General features: G+C 42.4%; 1 protein-coding gene across 3 annotated transcripts in view; it reads right to left on the bottom strand.

Moving 5' to 3' along the window:
- Positions 1-13,338, bottom strand: part of LOC140478691 (plastin-1-like) — a 179,825-nt gene that overhangs the window by 152,212 nt on the left and 14,275 nt on the right. The window contains exon 1 of one of the 3 annotated variants that reach the window (XM_072571985.1): positions 6,163-6,257. The exons of 1 other annotated variant lie outside the window; for it this stretch is intronic. The gene's annotated coding sequence lies outside the window, so the exon portion shown is untranslated. One more of the 3 variants, XM_072571984.1, reaches the window with a different exon arrangement.

Raw genomic sequence — 13,338 nt, 5'->3', positions numbered from 1 at the left:
TAACAAGGCACTGCACCAAATAACAATGGTCCTTGAACTTATTGCACAACTTTCCCAGGAAACCATTCACATTTTATCTCCAAAATATCTACATTACCATTCCAAGCTGGAAAACTTTGATCAATACCAAAGTGAAAATTAACCATGCTGATTCATCTAGTTTCCTTTCCAATGCATTTATAGAAACACAACATAAAGCAGGAGTTAAATTGATGACAACTTCATACACCAATTGCTCACACTGCAAGATTATTAATCATGCAGATCTTGGACAATGTTTAAAGGTTTAAGGCTGAAGTCAAGACCATCAGCTCCTTTAGAGTCAGGAAGCTGATTGCAGGAGAATTTGTGGCCATGCAGAATTTCAGCTAGATAGTAATTGACTTGCTGATAAAACTGTTGCTTATTTGTATGGTATTCAGGTACCATATTCTATTGACTTAGTGTTGAGTTCTGAGATAACATACAGTTTATGTGCTTCATAACCTCAAATAACGATCATCTCACCAGAGCTCTTTGTAGGTGAGCTTGCAGCATGGATAGGTACCTGGGACTTCGATGTTGTGGCCATTTCGGAAGAAACATGGATAGAAACAGGGTTAGGAATGGACACTACAGGTTCCAGGTTTAGATATTCCATTAAGAACAGGCAAGGCGGTAAAAGAGGTTGCGGGGGGTGGGGGGGGGTGGCTGACCGTGAAGGATAGTAAAACAGTGGCTGACGGAACTTTTGACAAGCACTCATCTACTGAGGTAGTGTGGGCGGAGGTTAGAAACAGGAGAGGAGAGGAGAGGAGAGGTCACACTGCTTGGAATTTTTTTGAAAGGCCTCCACAGAGTTCCAGGGGAGGTAGAAGAGAGGATTGGCAAAATTATGCTGGGTAGGAGTGAAAGGAACAGGGTAGTCATTGTGGGGGACTTTAACTTCCCCAACATTGACTGGAAATGCTATAACTCTAGTACCTCTGATGGATCAGTTTTTGTCCAATGTGTACAGGAGGGTTTCGTGACACAGTATGTCGAAGGACCGACAAGAGGGGAGGCCACACTGGATCTGGTGCTTGGTAATGAACCAGGCCAGGTGTTTGATTTAGTTGTAGGTGAGCACTTTGGAGGGAGTGACCATAATTCAGTTACGTTTAGTTCCGTGATAGAAAGGGATAGGTACATGCCACAGGTCAAGAGTTACCGATGGGGCAAGGGCAGTTACAATGCGATTAGGAAAGAATTAGGATGCGTAGAATGGGGTAGCAAAATGCAGGGGATGCAGACAATGGAAATGTGGAGCTGGTTTAAGGAACAGATATTGCGTGTCCTTGATAGGGATGTCCCAGTCAGGCAGGCAGGAAGTGATAAGGGAAGGGAACCGTGGTTTACTACAGAAATTGCATCTCTTGTTAAGAAGGAGGCTTATGTGTTGATGAGGCAAGATGGTTCAGATGAGGCGATGGAGAGTTACAGATCAGCTCGGAAAGATTTAAAGAGAGTTAAGAAGAGCAAAGAGAGGACATGAGCAGTTCTTAGCAAATAGAATAAAGGAGAACCCTAAAGCTTTCTATAGGCATGCGAGGAATAAAAAGGATAACTAGGGTAGGAATAGGGCCAAAGACAGAAATAGGAAGTTGAAAGGGGACCCTGTGGAGATCAGGGAGGTGCTAAACAAATATTTCTCATCGGTGTTCACTCAGGAAAAGAAGAATTTTGCAGAGAAGAAGAATGAGGTACGAGATATTAGACAAGAAAGGATCAAGGTTAGTTACGAACAGGTGTTATCAATTCTAGAAGGAGTGAAAGTAGACAAGTCCCCTGGACCGGATGGGATTTATCTGAGAAGCTAGGGAGGGGATAGCAGAGTCTTTGGCTTTGATCTTTGAGTCATCATTGTCTACAGGTTTAGTACCAGAGGACTGGAGGATTGCAAATGTTGTGCCCTTGTTCACGAAGGGCAATAGAGATGACCCAGGTAATTATAGACCAGTGAGCCTTACTTCTGTTGTAGGAAAGGTTTTGGAAAGGATTGTAAGAGATAGGCTTTCTAATCATCTAGCAAGCAACTATTTGATTTCAGATAGTCAACATGGTTTCATCAAGGGCAAGTCGAGTCTCACAAACCTCAGAGTTTTTTGAGAAGGTGACCAAGCATGTATGAAGGTAGGCCAGTTGATGTGGTATATATGGACTTCAGTAAAGCCTTTGATACGGTTCCACAAGGTAGGCTGTTGGAGAAAATGCAGATGCATGGAATGGAAGGTGATTTAGCAGCTTAGATTAAAAATTGGTTTTCTGAAAGAAGGCAGTGAGTGGGGTTGATAGAGAATATTCAGTCTGGGGTCCAGTTACTAGTGGTGTGCCACAAGGATCTGCTTTGGAACCACTACTGTTTGTCATTTTTATGAATGACTTAGACACAGGCATAGGTGGATGGATTAGTAAATTTGCAGATGACACTAAAGTCGGTGGAATAGTGGACAGTGTGGAAGAATGTTACAGGCTGCAGAGGGACTTGGATAAACTGCAGAATTGGGCTGAGAAGTGGCAAATGGAGTTCAGTGCAGCTAAATGTGAGGTGATGCACTTTGGGAACAATAACAGGAAGGCAGAGTGCTGGGTAAATGGAAAGATTCTTGGTAGTGCAGATGTGCAGGGGGATCTTGGAGTCCAGGTACACAGATTAGATTCCCTACAGTGTGGAAACAGGCCCTTCAGCCCAACAAGTCCACACCGACCCTCCAAAGAGCAACCCACCCAGACCATTCCCCTACATTTACCCCTTCACCTAACACTACAGGCAATTTAGCATGGCCAATTCACCTGACCTGCACATCTTTGGACTGTGGGAGGAAACCGGAGCACCCGTAGGAAACCCATGCAGACACGGGGAGAATGTGCAAACTCCACATAGACAGTTGCATGAGGTGGGAATTGAACCCGGGTCTCTGGCGCTGTGAGACAGCAGTGCTAACCACTGTGCCACCGTGCTGCCCCTGAACGTAGATCCCTGAAAGTTACTGTTACAGGTTGATAGTGCTGCTAAGAAGGCATACGGTGTGTTCGGTTTCATTTGTAGAGGGATTGAGCCGCAACATCATGCTGCAACTATACAAAACGCTCGTGTGGCCACACTTGGAATATTGTGTACAGTTGTGGCCGCCATATTCCGGGAAGGATGTGGAAGCATTGGAAAAGGTACAGAGAAGATTTCCCAGGATGTTGCCTGGTCTGGAGGGAAGGTCTCATGAGGAAAGGTGGAGACACTTGGGTCTGTTCTCATTGGAACGAAGAAGGCTAAGAGGGGATTTGATAGAGACATACAAGATGATCAAAGGATTAGATGGGGTAGACAGTGAAAGTCTTTTTCCTAGGATGATGATGTCAGCTTGTACGAGGGGGCATAACTACAAATTGAGGGGTGATACATTTAAGACAAATGTCAGAGGCAGGTTCTTTACTCAGAGTGGTAATGCCCTACCTGCCAATGTAGTCAACTCAGCCACATTAGGGAGATTTAAACAATCTTTGGAGAAGCACAATGATGATGGGATAGTGTAGGGGGACAAGCTGAGAATAGTTCACAGGTTGGTGCAACATAGAGGCCAAAGGGCCTGTTCTGCACTGTATCATTCTATATTCTATGTATTGATCTTTTATGTTTGTGTATCCCCATCTAACATATAAACCTGATTAGATTGTTTTAAATCAATTGGATCAATATTAAAATGAAAATCAATCATGTTTAGTGATCTAGTTTCCTTTCAATTGCATTTATAGAAACACTTATAACTCAGTTTGGTTAGTGGTGTAAATTCAGATCTGCCATCACTTATTATGTTGTGATACACCAACCGCTGGGTTGCTAAAAAGCTGTAATATCATTTCATCTGATGCACTGGACTACATGTGGAAAAAAGTTTCAAACTAATGGAAGGTCTGCCAATGATAATACCTTGCTCTGGGACTGACTGTGGAAACAATAAGTTCAGCATTAATCTTCCACAATAAGGGGATAAGGTTGATAACTTGGGTGTTAGAATTTAAAACTGGAAAACATGTACCGAACTCATTGCACACGTCTCAAGATTTATTTTTTCAGCAGTATGTTGTATGACATACAGACGTCCTGTCTTGCACAGGTGACACTACATTTGATATTTAATTTGAATTCCCAGTGCACTGGAGTCACCTGTGATAATGGAAGCAAATCTCAGGAAACTTCTTGGCAAAATGGAGACAGAAATGGCCCTCAAGTAAATAGTTAGCCTGCAATCACAAACAGCTGAATCTGGTGAGTCTTTCAACCAGAGTGGTGAGCTGTATCCCAATATGGGACTGGATCCTAACAGAGTCAAAAGATCTGATCCAAACTGTCTGGCTTGAACATACCAATCCCACCTAGCCACATCATAATAATCATAAAAATGTACAAACATAAAAGAACTGGAAGCAGGAGTCCAATTCAGCCTCTTGAGGTTGCTCTGCCATTTGAGACAATTATGGCTGATCTCATATCTGCTTCAACTCCACTTTTCTGCCCGGTCTCAATAACTCATTAACCCATTACTAACTAATTTTTAAAAAATAGATCTCTCTCCTTAAATTGATTCTGTCAATTCGACAATGTTTCAAGTACTTCAGTTTATAATAGTCACAGATATAAAAGAGTACAAAATTACATCAATGAGCATCTTGGTACATCTGATAATAGTAAGACCACTTCAATAACATTTACATTCTAGGAGTCGACCTCGTGCGTTTTAACTTTATTCACTGGCCAGCCTGTGAACTCTTTGGAGTGGATTCCGTTAGCAATATAGCTGACTCAACATTACACTTAAGTAAAAATGGAGCTTATTGGTGGAGAAGCAAAAAAGAAAATGATTTTGCAAATCATAAAGCTTAAATACTCAAAAACACAGTACTGATCTGATTACTTAAGTTGATCATAGGGCACAACAGATACTTACAAAATTCAAAGGTTCACAGAATCTCCCACTTGGTTATAACTGGGAACATGTGAAACATATCAATTTTCAGTATTTCATAGGGTACATCAAGAAAATGTATATGGTATAAGCCAGAGTGATAGGAAAGATCAGGCTTGACTAAATACAAAAGCTCTACTTGTTGGAAAACAAAACTGCTTTGTAGCAAATTAAAGTGTTTATGCTCGCCCCCCGCCCCGGACAGGGCCAAAGTTTCCTCTACCGCCACCTCTGCCCACCTGAACACAAAAAAAACACAAACTCAGTACAGTTGAGGCAAACTGCAAGCTGAAGTCCATCCACTCCATGTAGTTCCAAAACTGCCACGCTGCTCCTTGGCATATGGATGCTGTCCAGCATTGTCAGACATGCATTAGGCAATAATTGCATTTAACCGTGAAACACTAGTTTGATGCTTCGTGCCCATAGGACTTTTAAAGATTTGGGTGTAAACTTAACTGGGAATTTACCACATTAGATTTTTACGAAACTGAGTGCGCTCTTCTCAAAGGTAAATGCCACTCCTCAAGGATGCTCTCTCACTGTTCTGAGAAATAAATTATTTAAACTTGGGCTGGCGGGGGATTAACCACAGCGTCTAAATTTTCGTTGGAAGAGCTTTGCATCGCTTCGAAAATGATTAGATCCCCTTGCAAAGTGTACATTTACACGCGCAATATTTTCTTCTCTATATCACCGGTGAAAAAACAAAATACTGCGATTAACTCAAACCTTTATAGACTATTTTTTCCCTGTAAGTTTCCAGGAAAAACTAAAAACTTTTTTTTTAAAAAAAGAAGCTGCTCGGTGAAACAAGAGTAAACAACCATAAATTCATTTCATATACAATAAACCCGTCATTAAATAGGATTCCTGTCCAAAAAGGATTGGCCTGAGACTATATTGCCAAACAGAGTCCAGGATCTTAGATGCACACTATTTTAATGCAAATAATCGCCCTCGAACGGCCTCAATCGGAGCTGCCGCAAAACACTTACAGGTTTGGAACCGCCTCTCAAGTGAGATCCGAACTATCAGCAACAAGACCGAAAGAGAAAAGTTTTATCGGAACAATCGTCAATTAGGTGCGTCCGCTAAAACTAACACCCAGCCGGCGCCCTAACTCAAGCGATTCTGGAACTTTTGCAGCAAAAAACGTTGGCAGAATGGACCGGGGACTCACTGTGTGGAGGAAGCTCGGCTCCCTAAAGCAGGTGGAAGGAAGGCTGGTGCAGAAACACAGTAAGAGCGTCGTCCCGGCTCCACCGCTATTGTCAGCTTTATGTCCCGCCCCCTGCTCCAGGTGCTCCCTCCGTACACGTCCATCAAAGGCACCCGCCAATCAGGCTCGAGTGCCCGAGGGAAGGAGGCAGGGCTACAGGTAAGTGGGCGGAGCAGGTGACGTGAGCAGAGCTCGTGAGGGACGGTTGCCATGGCCGACCAAGGACGCGCCCGCTGAGAGAGGCGGTGATTGTCGCAGCCGGGAGCCTGCCTCTCAGCCTCAACCCGGCTTCCCCACTAAAGAACCGTAAGCAAAACCGCACCACGCCGCCAAAAAAACCCGAGAGCCTTAGAAACAAAATGTTTCGGAAAGGCCCGGCAGGTTCGCGATTGAAAAACACAAACAGAAAGCAAGACTCCTATAGATGGGTCCAAAACAGAAATTGCTGGAGGAACTCAGCAGGTCTGGCAGCATCTGGGGGGAGAAAGCAGAGTTAATGTCTCAGGTCTGCTGTCTCTTCAACAGAACTGTCACTGAAAAGCTTACCTCTGCTTTCTCTCTCTACAGATGCTGCCAGACCTGCTGAGTTTCTCTAGCAATTTCTGTTTTTGTTTCTGATTTACAGCATCTGTAGTTCTTTGTTTTATTTGTGTGATGGAGAACCACTGCTTACTTTTTTTATTCGTTCATGGGATGAGGGTGTTGTTCACTAGACCATTATTTATTGCTCATTCCCTAATTGCCCAAAGAGCAACTACATTGCTGTGGGACTGGAATCATATGTAGAGTCAATATTAGAGTAGTGCTGGAAAAGCACAGCAGGTCAGGCAGCAGGAAAATCGACATCATGAAGGGCTTTTACCAGAAACATCGATTTTCCTGCTTCTTGGATGCTGCCTGACTGCTGTGCCTTTCTTGACTCTATCTCCAGCATCTGCAGTACAAACTTTCACCTGGAATCATCTGTAGGCCAAGCCAAGTAAATACAGCAGTTTCCTTCTCTAAAGGAGAGTCAGAATTCAGATGGGTTTTATCGACAATCAGCGATGGATTAATGGTCATCATTATATTTCAGATTTAATTTCAGATTTTTATTGAACTCAAATTCTACCATCTGTCACAGTGAAATTTGAACCCAGGATCCCAGAACATTAAGACCATAAGACATAGGAGTGGAAGTAAGGCCATTTGGCCCATCGAGTCCACTCTGCCATTCAATCATGGCTGCTGGGCACTTCAACTCCACTTACCCGCATTCTCCACGTAGCCCTTAATTCCCCGAGACAACAAGAATCTATCAATCTCTGCCTTGAAGACATTTAGCTCCCGGCCTCCACTGCACTCTGCTGCAATGAATTCCACAGGCCCACCACTCTCTGGCTGAAGAAATGTCTCCGCATTTCTGTTCTGAATTTACCCCCTCTAATTCTAAGGCTACGTCCACGGGTCCTAGTCTCCTCACCTAACGGAAACAATTTCCTAGCATCCACCCTAGCATACAATTTCCTAGCATACATGGGTCTCTGGAGTAACAGTCCAGTGGTAATACCACCAGGGCACGTCAGCCCCTATGAATTTTGTATCTGAATCAACACCAACATTTCAATGGATCTTCTGGCAGCCCCATAAGTGTCCAAGACTTGAATGGCTGAGAAACCCCAGTGCTCCATGTTCTGATATTTCAAGCGAATGGAAAAGATGCCACATCTCCCCCCAGCATTCTATAATAAAGATCATATACTTCTCTTGTATGCCAGGCACCCACAACAAATTCTTTCTGTTACGTTCCTTCAAAACCGAAACCAAAATGCTAGAGAAACTCAGCAGGCTTGTTTGCACCAGTGGAGAGGGATCTAAAGTTTACTCTTCTTTGGAAAAAGATTTGAAATGCCAATTCCCAACAGTCACATGGGACTGGAAACGTTAACTGTTTCTTTCTCTGTTGATGCTCAAGACCTCTTGAGTTTCTCCAGCATTTTCTGTTTTAGAGTCATAGTTTGTAATAGCATGAAAAGAAGGCCATTGACCTATAATTTCTGCACAGGTTATCAAACATCCATCTATTCTAAATCCATTTTTCAGCACTTGGCCCATAGTCTTGTATGCACTAGCATTTCAAGTGCTCATTTAAACATTTCTTAAATGTATTTAAGGCTTTCTATCTCTGCTCACTCTTTTAGGCAGTAGGTTCCAGATACGCACATCCTTCTGGGCGAAATTTTTTTCCTCAAATCCCTCCTGCTCCTTTATCTTAAAACTGCACTCCTTGCTTATTGACACCTAGAACATAGATCAGTACAGCACAATTTTGGGCCCTTCAGCATCTGATGTTGTGCCAAACATGACACCAAATTAAACTTATCCCTTCTGCCTGCCCTTGAATCATATCCCTCCATTTCTTCCAAATTCATGTGCTTATCTAAAAGTCCCTATCATATCTGCCTCCACCATTACCCCTGGCAGTGCATTCCAGACTCCTACCACTCTGTGTAAAAAAGCTCGTCTCTCACATCACTTTTTCACTCCTCTCCACGCCCACGCCCCCCCCCCCCCCCCAACCTTAAATGCATGGCCTCAGTGAGAAATGTTTCAATTCTGAAAAAGTTTCATTCATCTCTTGAAATATCTGTGCAAGAGTCACTTAATAGCTGCAGCAAAACTGATAATCAAAAATATTTTAAAAGACATAAGCAGTAAGGATTTCCCCATTTGTGTAAAATTGTGTGAAACACTAAAAAAAAACATATCATTAAGTGATTGCAATAAAATGAAGATCAACAAACACAAGAAATAATTCAAATAGTGGAAGTACCACAGTACACAAACATCAGTTCAAATCCAAGTCCCATTTGCTCGCTATTTGATGGGCTAGTGGAGCAGTTGATGGTTGAGACAACGGGATACATTAGATCCTGGTTGGAGAGCACATTACTCATTCTGGATGAAAAGGGAATCAGGGGACAGAGACATTCCTAGGCCATTATGTTATGCCTTCTAACAACAGGTTGAAAATGTTAATTCCACCTTCTATATAAATACATATGACCCATCAGACCAAGGATTGGAGAAGGTGAAAGGATTGATATATTTATCAAATAAAACTAAATAAATTAGGTTTGACATTTCATTAGTTGTCAGTACACAAAAGAAGACTCACAATTGCAATACTGGTAGCCTCTGTTATTGCATTCCTATATTTATTCTTGTCTTTTTCCTAATAGAGGTAACTATGTAAGTATGTGGATACAGTACTATTTACAATGGATATTCTAACATCTAGTGGAAACTCACAGGTACTGCATCATTTACACACCCAGGTACCTCTGCTCCTGGATCCCTTCAGAATCATTTGTCCTCTATACTTTATATTTTCTCTCCATGATCCCAAAACCTATCACCTCATATTTCTTCACACTGAACTTCATCTGTGACTTATCCGGTCACTGTACCAATTCATCTGTATCCTTTTGAAGTTGTAAACTATTCACCTTACATTTTACGATGTTTCCAAGTTTTGTTCATCCACAAATTTTGAAACTGTGCCCTGTGCATCAAGGGCAGACCGAATAAATCAGAAAAAGCAAGGGTCCCAGCACTGACCCCTTGAGAACTTCACCACAAACTTTTCTCCAACCTGAAAAATACGCATTAAACATTTCTCTGTTTCTTGTCACTCATCTAAAGTTATATTCAGTTTGCTACAGCTGCTTTTAATTCCAAGATCTCTAACTTCATTCATTGTTAATAGAGTCATAGAGATGTACAGCATGGAAACAGATCCTTTGGTCCAACTCGTCCATGCCTACCAGATATCCTAACCTAATCTAGTCCCATTTGCCAGCACTTGGCCCATATCCCTCTAAACCATAAGACATAAGATATAGGAGTGGAAGTAAGGCCATTCAACCCATTGAATCCAATCCATCATTCAATCATTTCTTATGGGCATTTCAATGCCACTTACCTGCACTCACCCCGTAGCCCTTAATTCCTCACCCAATCAAGAATTTATCAATCTCTGCCTTGAAGACATTTAACGTCTCAGCCTCCACTGCGCTCCGTGGCAATTAATTCCACAGGCCAACCACTCTCTGGCTGAAGAAATGTTTCCTCATTTCCATTCTAAACTGAGCCCCTCTAATTCTAAGGCTGTGCCCACGGATCCTAGTGTCCCCACCTAAACACATTCCCAGCATTCACCCTTTCTAAGCTATGCATTATCTTGTAAGTTTCTATTAGATTTCCCCTCAACCTTCTAAACTCTAATGAATACAGTCCCAGGATTCTCAGCTGTTCATTGTATGTTAGGCCTACCATTCCAGGGATTATCCGTGTGAATCTCCTCTGCACAAGCTCCAGTGCCAGTACGTCCTTCTTGAGGTGTGGGGCCCAGGATTGGACACAGTATTCTAAATGGGGTGTAACTAGAGCTTTATAAAGTCTCAGTAGCACATTGCTGCTTTTACATTCCAATCTTCTTGAGATAAATGTCATTACATTTGCTTTCTTCACCACGGATTCAATCAGCAAGTCAACCGTCACAGAATCCTCGACTAGCACTCCCAGATCCCTTTGTACTTTGGCTTTATGAATTTTCTCACCATTTAAAAATAGTCCATGCCTGTATTCTTTTTTCCAAAGTGCAAGACCTCACATTTTCTCACAACGAATTTCATCAGCCGTTTCTTGGACCACTCTCCTAAACTGTCTAGATCTTTCTGCAGCCTCCCCACCTCCTCAGTACTACCTGCCTGTCCACCTAACTTCGTATCATCAGTGAACTTTGCCAGAATGCCCCCAGTCCCCTCATCCAGATCATTAATATATAAAATAAACAGCATCAGCCCCAACACTGAACCCTGCGGGACACCACTTGTCACTGGCTGCCATTCCGAAAAAGAACCTTTTCTCCCAACTCTCTGCCTTCTGTCAGACACCAAATCCTCAATCCATGCCAGTAGCTCGCCTCAAACACCATGGGCCCTCACCTTACTCAGCAGCCTCCCGTGAGGCACCTTATCAAATGCCTTTGAAAATCTAGGTAGATAACGTTCACTGGGTTTCTCTGGTTTAACCTACTTGTTACCTCTTCAAAGAATTCTAACACGTTTGTCAGGCATGACCTCCCTTTACTAAATCCATGCTGACTTGTTTAAATCTGACCCTGCACTTCCAAGAAATTAGAAATCTCATCGTTAATGCTGGATTCTAGAATTTTACCAACAACTGAGGTTAGGCTAATCAGCCTATAATTTTCCATCTTTAGTCTTGATCCTTTCCTGAACAAGGCAGTGTAACAGCGATTTCCCAATCATCTGGGACTTTCCCTGACTCCAGTGATTTTTAAAGATTACAACCAACGCCTCTGCTATCTCTTCAGCCACCTCCCTCAGAACTCTCGGATATATCCCATCCAGGCTCGGAGATTTATCAATTTTTAGACCTTTTAGCTTTTCTAGCACTTTCTCTTTTGTAATGGCTACCATACTCAACTCTGCCCCTTGACTCTCCTTAATTGTTGGAATATTACTCATGTCTTCCACTGTCAAGACTGACACAAAGTATTTATTAAGTTCTTCAGCTATTTCCTTATCTCCTATCATGAGCCTTCCTGCATCAATTTGGAGCACCCAGTTTCTACTTTGGCCTCTCATTTGTTTCTTATGTATTGAAAGAAACATTTAGTATCATTTCTAATATTACCGGCTAGCTTACCTTCATATTTGATCCTCTCCTTCCTTACTTCTCTCTTTGTTATCCTCTGTTTGTTTTTGTAGTCTTCCCAGTCTCCTAATTTCCCAGTGCTCTTGGCCACTTTATAGGCCTTCTCTTTTTCTATGATACATTTGTCAGCCATGGCTGTCTAATTCTGCCCACCCCATGTAATCTTTCTTTTCTTTGGGGTGAATCTCTGTACTGTGTCCTTAATTACACTCAGAAACTTCTGCCATTGTTGCTCTGTCTTCCCCACTAAGCTCTGCTTCCAGTTGATTTTCGTCAGTTCCTCTCTCATGCCCCTGTATTTTCCTTTACTCTACTGTAACACCATTACATCCGATTTTGCCTTCTCTCTTTCAAACTGCAAACTGATCTCTACCATATTATGATTGCTGCCTCTGAAGTGTTCCCTTCCTTTAAGATCTTTTATAAAGTCAGGCTCATTACATAGCACTAAGTCCAGAATAGCCTGCTCCCTTGTGGGCTCCATCACAAGCTGTTTCAAAAAGCCATCCTATAAGCATTCCATGAATTCCCTTCCTTTGGATTCACCAGCAACATTATTCACCCAGTCCAATTGCACCTTTCTTTTCATATACCCATTCAGATGCCTCTTAAATATTGCAATTGTATCAGCTTCCACCACTTCCGTTGGCAGCTTATCCCATGCACGCACCATCACCTGCGTGAAAAAGTTTCCCTTAAGTCTTTTTTAAAATTTTTCCCTCTCACCCTAAACGTATGTCTTCTAATTCTGGGTTCCCCCACTCCAGGGAAAAGACCTTGTCTATTTACCCTATCCATATCCCTCATGTCCTTTATAAAATCGATGTGTTTATTGATGGAGTTCCAGTTTGAATGCCAGGCCTCTCGGAATTCCCATGCATGTCTCTGTTTAGCCTGTACTGGGATGGATATTTTGTCCCAGTCAAAGTGGTGTCTATCAATAAATACATTGATTTGGACCCCATTTACCAACCTCTAAGAAAAAGAACCAGAAATGATATCACCCACCTGAAGAGACCAAGACACATAAGTACAAAGTGGGACAGAATATCAGCACTTCACCAGAGGCTCACTGATGATCTGGATGTAAGTTTGCTCACTGAGCTGGAAGGTTCATTTTCATCACCATACTAGGTAATGTCATCAGTGAGCCTTCAGTGAAGCACTGGTGTTAGTGACCTGCTTTCTGCTTATATGTTTAGGTTTCCTTGGATTGGTGATGTCATTTCCTGTGTTGATGTCACTTCCTGTTCTTTTTCTCAGAGGGTGGTAAATGGGGTCCAAGGTGATATGTTTGTTGATCGTGTTCCAGTTGGAACACAATGCATTTAGGAATTCTTGTGTGTGTCTCTGTTTAGCTTGTCCTAAGATGGATGTGATGTCCCAATCAAAGTGGTGTCTTTCTTCATCCGT

Source organism: Chiloscyllium punctatum, chromosome 6, assembly GCF_047496795.1.
Source record: "Chiloscyllium punctatum isolate Juve2018m chromosome 6, sChiPun1.3, whole genome shotgun sequence".
Classification (NCBI taxonomy): Eukaryota; Metazoa; Chordata; class Chondrichthyes; order Orectolobiformes; family Hemiscylliidae; genus Chiloscyllium; species Chiloscyllium punctatum.
Note: the sequence above shows the minus strand (reverse complement) of the source record. Positions and strands in the feature narration are given on the sequence as shown.